General features: G+C 41.4%; 2 protein-coding genes across 2 annotated transcripts in view; both read left to right on the top strand.

Moving 5' to 3' along the window:
* The window catches only part of LOC122814368 (zinc finger protein 729-like), a 600,102-nt gene that overhangs the window by 315,905 nt on the left and 272,861 nt on the right, over positions 1-11,336 (top strand). The gene's annotated exons all lie outside the window — the stretch shown is intronic.
* LOC122813849 (zinc finger protein 676-like) overlaps positions 1-11,336 on the top strand; it is a 126,867-nt gene that overhangs the window by 85,069 nt on the left and 30,462 nt on the right. The gene's annotated exons all lie outside the window — the stretch shown is intronic.

Here is an 11,336-nt window from a genome sequence, read left to right as displayed (position 1 = left end):
TCCTTTAAATTTTGTTTCTAAGGTGTTGTTTATTAACAAGGTATAACCTGTAAGACACCAGAACTACACTGTATAATTTACATTAAAGCACTTATTTCAACAAATGAGTTACTCAGATTTGGACAGTATTTAAATGGGGAGTCTGATAATCCAAGTCTGACGGACGCAGAACATTTATAATCCAAGTCTGATGGATGCAGAACATTTATAATCCAAGTCTGATGGATGCAGAACATTTGCATTATTTCATGTACATATTGATCTGCATTGTCTTGTGTACATCTGCAGCATCTTCACGTGTTTGCTAATAAATAAATATTCCAGGTAGCACTTCTGTGTAAAATGTGCAGCTCCACCTCCCAGTTTCACTAAAGGTTTATTGCATAGTTTAGTAACCTCTGGTCTTGATGCAATTTCAGATGTAAAATTGTCTGTGGAAGATGTCACAATAATTGTATTTTTGTAATTGCACAGATGTACAAGATATTGCTCACAAGACTTGAATAAGGAAATTGTCAAATGTCTGCATAAATGTGGCATGAAGTCATTAGGGAGGACTTATAAAGATGGTTAGACATATACATTGTTAGATACTAGACAGGCGGTCAAGGAGGTCTTTGAGTAGCCTAGCACAATTATCTAATTCTCCCTAGAGCACTGCTTGGTTAAGTAACTTAGTAGGCAAATGAAAGCTGTGGTGATCAAACCTTGCACTACAGAAAGTGTTTCATTAACACCTCATAACCTTAATGCCCTCTGCTGTCTGCCACACTAAAAAAAATTAAATGGTTGTACTGTACACTTCTTACATGGTTGACAGCGGATATGGTTATTCCCTAGACTACAGATGTCACTTAACAAGACACAAATATGAATAACTGAATAGGTTATAATCACTTTAAGATGGATAGAGGGTTGTTTCCTTGGATAAATACAATCAATATCTATAGTCATTAACATCATAGTACGTATTCTATGAGATGTGAATTCAGAAAACACTTGTGTAAATGTTAAAATGTATAATCCATCTGTGGGGTATATAGTTTTAACAGTACTTTGCTTCAGTGATTTGCATATCACATGGTACAGTTCCTAGAGAAGTCAGGTAGAATATACACCTCAGTGGGTATAGACCACATATAACTTGGAATATGCAGTTCTATGACACTAGATCGCTTTTATGCTTTTCTTTCATAATTGTCCATCCAGGTACTACACATTGTCAGAACTGTAGAAGCATTTGCCAGTTATGAAAAAATGCATCTGCAGAAGTGAAGGAATATATTTACTTAAAAGAAATTCTGTGTTTTTTAACACCTTTATTGAATTATCAGTTGAGACATAGGCAAGCATACATTTTTTTATATAAAAGAAAACAAATCATATTAACATATCCAAATTGCTATTATACATCACATATAGTTTGTATAATTATCATCAGTCAAACATTACATAAATTGATCAATTCCAGCCTTTCCTTAAGCCTCACTCCTGCACCAAAACATTATTCTGCATGTATCGTTCCCACAATCTCATTTTTTCTATGTGATTTTCTCCCATCATTTTCTAAAGATCCCACTTCCGATTCTTATATCTCTGTTTCAGTATTCAGTATTTCAAATACAATTAGTTTAGGATTTGGATTCCATTTTTTTTTGTTTTTTGTCAGCCACCTGAATTAAACCTAGCAAGGCTTTTCTATGTCTAGGCAAGTTAGATTCTGCATCGTAGCTCAAAAATGATTTTCATAGTTGCACCCATTTGCTTACCCAATATTTCTGACAAGAGTAGTTTGTAGAGAATTTTTGATGTATGCCACTAATTATATTCCCAAGTGTACCTCTGTCTTCCCTATCACACCTCCAGCATTTGCTATTTACCTCAGTCTTTTTGGGGTATCAAAATACCAATGCAAACATTTCCACACAGAAATCCTAAATTTTCTAGATGTTGCTGCACATTTGGGAGCCATACAATTGTCAACTTTTGAGTTGCTTATTCGGTCTCTATTCACAATCTTTTCTAACCTCCTATGAGTCATTGCTATAGTTACCATGCAATATTTTATACACCCTATTAATTCTCCCTTTTAACAGCAACTTCTGTTCCAGAATCAATAAAGACTCTACCAGAGCAGATCTTTCAGTTAAGATTTGCCTATCCTTTTCTCTTTGACTTTACTCTGATATCCAGGCAGTATTTATCCTATAGTCCAAATGTCTTCTTGGCCTCTTCCCATTCTTTTATCTTTCCCACTCCAGTTATTTACTCCCAACACTTTGGTTCTTTTGCCAGTTTCCTCCAGTAAATTCCAGCCCCCTCTTGTCTATTCTCCGTGCCCCTAATTGCAATCAACCCTACTGGCAAAATCTCCTTTTTCCATTCTCGTGTGGGTTTAGTTTTCAGAATACTTTCTGCTTCTTTATTAATTTAATAGTTTTGCCCTCTCTTAATTTCCTCAAGTCTTTTGGGTTTCTATAACCGTGATAGGAATGGACTCCATTCCTAAGTCAAAGTACAATTAAAGTTCATGAAATTACTATTGTGTCAGTCTTTGCTTTCAGCCAGAAGTGCACTTCACAGCACCCATAATGTGCCCATAATGACTCCTCCTGCAATTCGAATGGAGTTACATGTATTGGTGGTGGTTGTCTTTCGGCTTTCCCCGGTTAGGGGTTGCCACAGCGGAACTCCGGTCTGCTAATGATTGGCAGTAGATTTTCATGGTACCAAGTAGCCAGCTCGATGCCCAACCTTCAATGAAGGCACGACCATGCACGCATGTCTTTCGGAATGCCAGTCGACCCGCGGGGAGGACATGCAGACTCCACACAGAAGGCACTCCCCGCACACTAGCTGGGAATCGAATGGGAGAACCTCTTGCTGTGAGGCAACAACGCTACCACTGCACTACCACGGATAGTTACATGTATTGGTAACATATCTAAATATGATTGTCGATTCTTTTTTATAAGCTCTATTGCTCATACTACTATTGGAACTGTCTGGGTGTCTTTCTTCCACATTGCTCTCGTTTCTGCTTGCAAATCCTGATATTTTGACTGTGTCTCTTTGTACACAAGACACTATAGTCACTGGGTGTAAGATTTCAATCATCAGTGCTACTTTTGTCTTCTTTTCATGGCTCACTATATCTGTTTTTTTCACATCTGTCTTTTCAACTATTGGTAATGGGTGATCCCATGTGATGTAGACTTCATCATTTTCTATGATGCTGTGTGGCTCATGTTTCCAGTGTTTTTCAGCTACTTCAGTGCCATAATGTTTACACAATCCCCAGAGCAACACTTTTGTCACATTATTATGCCTTTCAGTATACAGTCCCTCTACCATTAGTATGTCATAACCAGCAATTCTGTTTTACAAAACCTACATTTGTCTGTTTTTCCCACATGTTCAATGGACTTTGTAAACCAACATGTATGTAACCCAGCATCATGGGCCAACAGTATTAATCTTTCAACTTTTGGTTTGAATTCACCTGTCCTTAATTATTCCTGGGTTTGATCCCGGTCAACATGAGGTTCTTCCAGATGTTTTCTATACTTACAACTATATTCGTACATTTTCCACATTTCTTGTGTTCTCATCTGATCCTTCACCTTATATTCTTTCTATTGATTTTTGGCACATTCAGTTCCTACCTGATTTTTATCTACTTCTGGTTTGATTTCCATTCCTGCTTGATGTGGATATGCTTCTGCTAGACTAAGCTGGGAAGTCATCTTAGATTTATTCTCCTTGATTTTCAAAACTTTCACTATGTTTGCATCCTGTGAGGTCAGCAGGTGTGTATGCAGTCCCAAGATTGCAGATCTATACATGTAATCAATTTCAAGGAGGCTCATACTTCCTGGGGAATGGGGAATATGTAATCTTGGCATGCAGTGATTTTTTTTTATAAATCATTTGGCGAGTATGAAGCATCCTTCTTTGTTTCCTATCTAATCTATCCAACATGTTTTGGGGCCAGTCACTCCAAAACTGTAAGTTAGGACAGGAAAAGTCAATTGGTTTATAGCTTGAATTTTGTTCCTAGATGTCAATGCTGTTTTTAGGATTAATTTAAGTCTTTGTTCATGTTTTAATTTTGATCCTTCATCAATTCCCAAATATTTATACACTCCCTCTTTTATATCACATTCTTGTCCCAAACTGATGTTTTCCTGGTACTGCAGTTTTCTTGCTTTAAAGGTTGCTTTTGCACACTTAGCAAGACCAAATGACATTCTTATGTCATCTGAAAAAGTTTGGACTACTTGCAGTCATGCTTTCAGTTCCTCATCTGATGAGCTATACAGTTTTAAGTCATCGACAAAGAGAAGATGAGAAGTCTTTGTACTTTGTTGTTTTCTAGGAGCCAAATTGTAGCCATGGCCTAATCTGTTAAGTAGACAGCTTAATGGGTTAAGGACAATGCAGAATAGCAAAGGTGACAGGGAGTCACCCTGGAATATCCCCCTTTGGATTTTTATCCCCAGAATAATAATTTTCCTTTATCATGGCTTAATTGCAATGCAGTCTGAAACTGTTTCATGGTCACTGTAATGTAGCTGATCAGTTTAGGACGTATCTTATACATTTTTAAGCACTCTTTTATCCATTAATGTGGGATACTATAGAATGCATTTTTGTAGTCAGTCAATACCATATTTAGATCTTTCCCCTTTTTACAATTCTCCATTATGACTTTATTTAGGGTCTATATTAGAACACCGAACATTCAAAATGTCGAGTGCTCTAATATCGAACCCTAGCAATCGAAAATACAAAACATCAAACATTCAGAACAGTGAATTTTTTCCTAGGGAAAAAAATTGCTGTTCCAAAACACATACACACAACACAAGCCACCAAACAAACAGCAATCCACACACATACACCTAAACTCTTACACCTAACTCTACACTAAACTATACATACACCACTAACTATCCACTTACCTTAACCCAAACCCTAACCCTGAGGTCCATCACTATCGCACAGTCACCTCACCTGCACCCTAACCCTAACCCTAACTCACCTACCCTGCCCTAACCCTCACGTCCACACAGTCGCATACTTACCTGACCCACACCCTAACCCTAACTCACCTAACCTGCCCTAATCCACACGACCACACAATCGCACACTTACCTGAACCCGGCCCATAACTTTTCACTAGAGCGCTGAAAATACCTAAGCAACAGAAATGGACAACCGAATTCTTTCCCTAGGAAAAAATTTGGTTTTCTGTTTCTTTGATATTTTCAGCGTTTGCTGAAAACTGGTCGATATTAGAACACTCGACATTTCAAATGTTCCGTTTTCTAATATAGACCCCTTTATTTAGCAACAGATGATCTTTTGTTCCATATGACTTTCTTTTATTGCCCTTTTATTTTATTGCCATGATTGAGTTTTCTTCTCAATGACTGTAAACTCTGTCGGCATCAATTCTGGTGTCTAGTTTATATGTAGTTGGAAGGCATGTTATTGTTCTGCAATTTTGAGGGTAGTTTGCAGGTTCACACTTAAGTAGGAGCATTTTTTTCCCTGTTGTTAGCCAGGCTGGTGTCTCTTCAGGGTGTGCATATAAATTGTTCTTACTCATGGCTAAATCTTCTTGCAAAGATGTTAATACTTTTAACCAGAAGTTAGGTACTGCGTTTGGGCCTATGGTTTTCCAGTTAGAGGCTTTTCTTAACATTGATGTTCATCGTGCATACAGCTGCAGTCATAACAGATGGGGCTTTCCTGCCATCAGGCGGGTCCTCGGTCGGCCGAATTCCAAAGTCTAGGTCCGGCGTTGATTGTCGTCGCTTCCTCCCTGACGTCAGTGCGACAGGGGTATAAAAGATCCAGCTGACGCCATTTTCTTCAGTCTTTCTTGCCGTGCGGTGCCCAAAGCAGAAGCAGTTCGCAAGTGCTGGTCGGCCAGCTCCTGAGATTACGAATATTTTTCAACCGAAGTCTTCTTGAAAGCTAAGTACCCCGTTGGGGAAACTTTTCTTGCCTCAGACAGATGTCAGACAAAGTTAATAATTGCATTTCTTGTGGGAAGCAAATACCGCATAAGGATTTTCATTCCCTCTGCATTCCTTGCCTAGGCCCAGACCACGACGTCTCGGCCTGTTGTTTTTGTGCTACATTCAACAGACACACTATTAAGCATCGGGCGGAGTTCGCACAACACTATTTTGGCAAAGAGTTTAATTACTTTATGTCGCCGGATATTCCGACTCGAGTGATAAGTAAAAGGCGCAAAGATAAGGACCGACATACGAGGCCCGCAACTTCTACCGACACCACGCCAAAACCGACTACAGGTGCTCCGGTTCTCAGTGAGGCATCTATGCAGCCCCTGACTACCGATGACACTTCATTGGCGGTGTCTTCTGTGCCCGAGGTCGCAGGCTCTTCCGCCCACACCCCGACTACAGATACCGAAGCCACTATTGGCGGTGAAACTCAGAGTTTAGATAGACCTGCCACCTTTCAAGGTGTCTACAGGCCTTCCTCCTCTTTTTCCATCAAGGCTTTCACTAAGTCTAAATCAGCCATGCATTCTAAAAAACAAGCTCCACAGGGCCCTTCTCAAGGCCCCATGCCTAAAAAGCAGATGCTCAAAATGGCTGAGGATCTTATTAGGGGTTCTCAACCCCCCCGGACAAAAGACCCAGAGTGGAGGAAGAATCCCCCTCCTCGGACCAGGCCTCCATTATTTCAGAACATTCTGAAGACCAGGAACATTCTTACTCCCCTTTTGAAGATTCTGATGCAGTGGAGTCCATTCCCTCTGTCTCCCCCCCTGAGGATTACTCTTTTGGGGAAACCTTACATACCTTGAGGGAACACTTCCACTGGGAAGGCCAAGAGTACTCAGACTCCAAGAAAAGGCTTAGAGATTTCCTCTTGCTCCCTCAGCACAGGCCTCTGACTATACCTCCTGTCTTAGACATTCTAGATGACGTGTATTCAGAGGCCTGCCTTAACCCAGATTCTTTATCTCCAGCTCCAGTCAAGCCTGACAGGTATTACTGGGTTCCTGACTCACACCAATTCCTATACAAAAGCCATGCGGCTGACCCAGAAACTATATCACAGGGTCCCAAGGGAATTAAGGCTTCCACTGCTAAAAATCCATTACCTTCAGAGAGAGATTCCAGACCTTTAGAAAGGTGGGGGAAAAAGGTTTACACCTCGGCCACCTTAACCATGAGGGCATTAAACTGTCAGTTCCATATGTTAAAGTACCAACAATTTCTGTTATCACAGTTGAGAAACAAAATGTCACAACTTGAACAACCAGACTTGAAGGAGTTGCAGGATTTGATACATAGTGCAGAACAAGTGGGTAAACATACCTTGCAATGTGGTTTTGATGCTTTAGAGGCCTCATGTAGAGCTGCTGTTACAGGATCAGTCATACGTAGGCATGTCTGGCTCAAAGAGCAAACCTTACCAGATCATGTCAAAGCTAAATTGCTAGATGCCCCTCTGCAAAAAGATGTATTGTTTGGTGTTAAAGCTGAGGAGGTATTAAAGAAAATGGAGGAGAAGGCAAAATCAATGCAAACAGTAAAATATTTCCTACAGGTACAACCTCCACATTTCAGTAGAAACTGGCCTTCTAAAAATTGGTCCTTTCCAGCCACGGACAGACCCCAAAGAGGTAGATACAGGCACCCGAGGGGCAGAGGGCAATCTCAAAGATCATTTAGAGGCAGACAATGGCAAGCACCCACACAAAGAGGTGGTGAGGATAGTTCACAGCCATTCAGAAAGCAGACCCAATGACTTTCCCCTTTGCATGCCAAGCAAGGCTCAAATGGCAGCACCTTTAGGCAGAAAACTGGCATTATTTTCGAAAAATTGGCATATTGTCACAAAAGACAAATGGATCCTGGACATTATAGACAGAGGCTACAGATTTCACTTTCACACCCTTCCAAAAATGAGATGCATGCCAAACCTGCCACACAATCAAAGGGCAGAGGCACAGAAACAAATTTCAGATCTCATGGACATGAAAGCTATTCAAGAGGTACTTGTACAAGAACAGGGTCAAAGTTTTTATTCCAGACTATTCCTGGTACCAAGGAAGGGAAAAGATTGGAGACCTATTTGGACCTATCCATCCTAAACACTTTTTTACTCGTACCAAAAATTCAAGATGCTCACATTACAGCAGCTTCTTCCCATGCTGGGCAAGGAGTCTTGGCTGGTAACATTGGACCTCAAGGAGGCATACCTGCATGTCCCAATCAGCCAAGATTGCAGAAGATACCTCAGATTTCTTGCAAGTTCAACCCATTATCAATTCTCTGCATTGCCCTTTGGCTTATCTACTGTGTCCAGAGTGTTCACGAAATGCCTGGCATCAGTAATCGCCTACTGCAGACTTCAAAGGATACAAATATACCCTTATCTGGATGACTGCCTGATCCAAGTGGACAGCAAGCACATACTTATGAAACATCTGGCGTTTGTAATAATGTTGTTGAATTCTCTGGGATACACAGTCAACAAAAAGAAATCAAGGCTAATAAACTCTCAAACAATAATTTTCCTGGGTGCCAGCGTGGATACAAACACCCAGATGGCCTACCTCACACCAGAGAAACAAGGGCAACTATCTCAATACTTCAGAAAACTGGCAACTTTCACCAGGCTGACTGCAAGGAAAATCCTGCAGGCTCTGGGATTCATGGCATCTTGCATCCTACTAATCCCATGTGCAAAGCTGCATATGAGGAAACTTCAATGGTACCTAAAAAGCCTATGGTCTCAACACAGCCACAGTTTGGAAACAATAATACCACTAATTCCATGTTTTCAGAAGGAATTTCTGTGGTGGGCTCAAGCATGCCAAAGAAACACAGGTCTCCCATTCTGCAAACCTCAAGCAAATCAAATCATCACAACAGATGCCTCGGACTACGCCTGGGGGGCGCACATGACAGATTGGTGCATTCAGGGCAAATGGTCCCAAAAAGAAAAGCACCTACACATCAATCAGAAGGAAATGCTAGCAGTAATAAATGCTATTATAGCTTTCAAGGACCTACTGCATCCAGGCCAGCTATTGATAAGGATGGATAACACCACAGTAATGTGGTACATAAACAAACAGGGAGGTACCCATTCATACCCTCTATGCAGGAAAGCCATGTCTCTTTGGAACATGGCTCTAGAATTACAAATCGAGCTTCAAGCACAGTACCTGCCAGGCAAGGAAAACACACTGGCAGACAACCTAAGCAGAAATATGACAGATCCACACGAATGGAAGTTGCATCCTCAAGTTTTCACAAGGATAACTCAAGCATGGGGAAGGCCAGACATAGATCTCTTTGCCTCCCACAGAAATCACAACTTGGCAAAATTCTGCTCAAGGACCTTTCATCCACAGGCCTGGAAGGTGGACGCACTCTCCTTCAGTTGGGCAACAATGACAGTTTATGCCTTTCCACCTCTCCCTCTGCTGCCCAAAGTTCTATTAAAAACCAGAGCAGACAGACCAAAGATGATTCTCATTGCTCCATACTGGCCAAGACAACACTGGTACCCACTCCTGAAAAGCCTGATGCATTCCCCACCATGGATCCTGCCTCTAATGCCTCTTCTACTGACACAGCACAACTTCAAAACTCTACACAGTCAGCTGAAAACACTTAATCTAGCCGCATGGAAGATTCCTTAAATTCACAACAGGCCCTACTCTCCAAGGAGGTGCAGGATGTCATTTTGGAGGCCAGAAGACCTTCTACAAGAAAAGCCTACTCTGCAAAATAGAAACGGTTTTGTGCCTGGAATGAGAAAAACGGTCAGAATCCAAGAATACTAAATTTACCCCAAATATTACAGTACCTAGCTGAGATGCTAAGCAGTGGACTTTCATTCTCCTCCATCAAAATCCATGCCTCAGCCATTTCTGCAAAATACAACACTGATCCTCCTTTATTCTCTCACCCCCTCTTAAGACAGTTCCTCAGAGGGGCTAAGAATATAAAACCCCAGAGGAAACAACCAGTACCTGCTTGGGACCTCAATTTCATACTAGAAAAACTGACCTTGCCTCCTTTTGAGCCAGCTGCTTCAACAGAACTACAATACTTGTCTTGGAAAACAGCCTATCTCCTGGGAATCACTTCAGCTCGCAGGGTTTTGGAACTAGAAGCCCTCATGGCTGTGCAGCCTTTCATCATTTTCCATCAGGACAGAGTTACCTTACGAACCAATCCATTCTTTATGCCAAAGGTAGTATCCAGGGTAGCCTTGAATCAGGCTATCCACTTACCTACCTTCTACCCTAATCCTCAAAACAAAGGGGAAAGACTGCTACATTCCTTGGACATTCACAGACAGCTGCATTATTATTTGGACAGAACAAAGCCTTTCAGAAAATCAGAGCAACTCTTTGTGTCCTATGCTGCAGGAGCTCAAGGGAAGCCAATTTCCAAACAGACAATCTCAAAGTGGATAGCCCACTGCATACGCTTTTGTTACTCTTTTCATGGTAAATCTGTACCTGCAGGCATCAGATCTCACTCCACAAGGGCCACAGCTACCTCTGCAGCTTTCCTCAGGGGGGTTCCTACCAAAGATATTTTGGAAGCAGCCACTTGGAGTTCCGTACATACCTTCTCCAAGCACTATCACCTACCAGTATACTCCAAATCTAGAGCAGGCTTTGCCACTGCAGTCTTGCAGGGCATCCTGGCTCCTCCTAGTTCCAACTAGTGCCTACCACCCCTTTTTAAGCTTTGGGATTCTACCCATCTGTTATGACTGCAGCTGTATGCACGATGAACATAGTACAGTTTTGTACCTACCATAAATGTAGATGTTCGAGTGCTAATACAGCTGCAGTCCAGGTTTCCCTCCCTCCTTCCCCTCTAGGGGTATTCTTTTATGGTGTATTTGCTTGCAACTACTGTTTTTTGATTATATTGCATTGCATTATTACATAATTTTATGTATTGCCTTCCTTCTGGGGGCACCTGACATCTGGGGCAAGAAAAACTGAAGAAAATGGCGTCGGCTGGATCTTTTATACCCCTGTCGCACTGACGTCACGGAGGAAGCGACGACAACCGACGCCGGACCTAGACTTTGGAATCCAGTCGACCAAGGACCCGTCTGACGGCAGGAAAACCCCATCTGTTATGACTGCAGCTGTATTAGCACTCGAACATCTACATTTATGGTAGGTACAAAACTGTACTTTTCAATCTCTTTGGCTGTTACTTCATGCCATTTCATATCATATACCTTTGAACTTCTTATACTTTCTTTTACGTCTTCTATCCATTTAGCATCTTTATGTTTCA

The sequence above is a fragment of the Protopterus annectens genome, chromosome 10.part0, assembly GCF_019279795.1.
Source record: "Protopterus annectens isolate FY-2018-M chromosome 10.part0, PAN1.0, whole genome shotgun sequence".
Lineage (NCBI taxonomy): Eukaryota > Metazoa > Chordata > Ceratodontiformes > Protopteridae > Protopterus > Protopterus annectens.
Note: the sequence above shows the minus strand (reverse complement) of the source record. Positions and strands in the feature narration are given on the sequence as shown.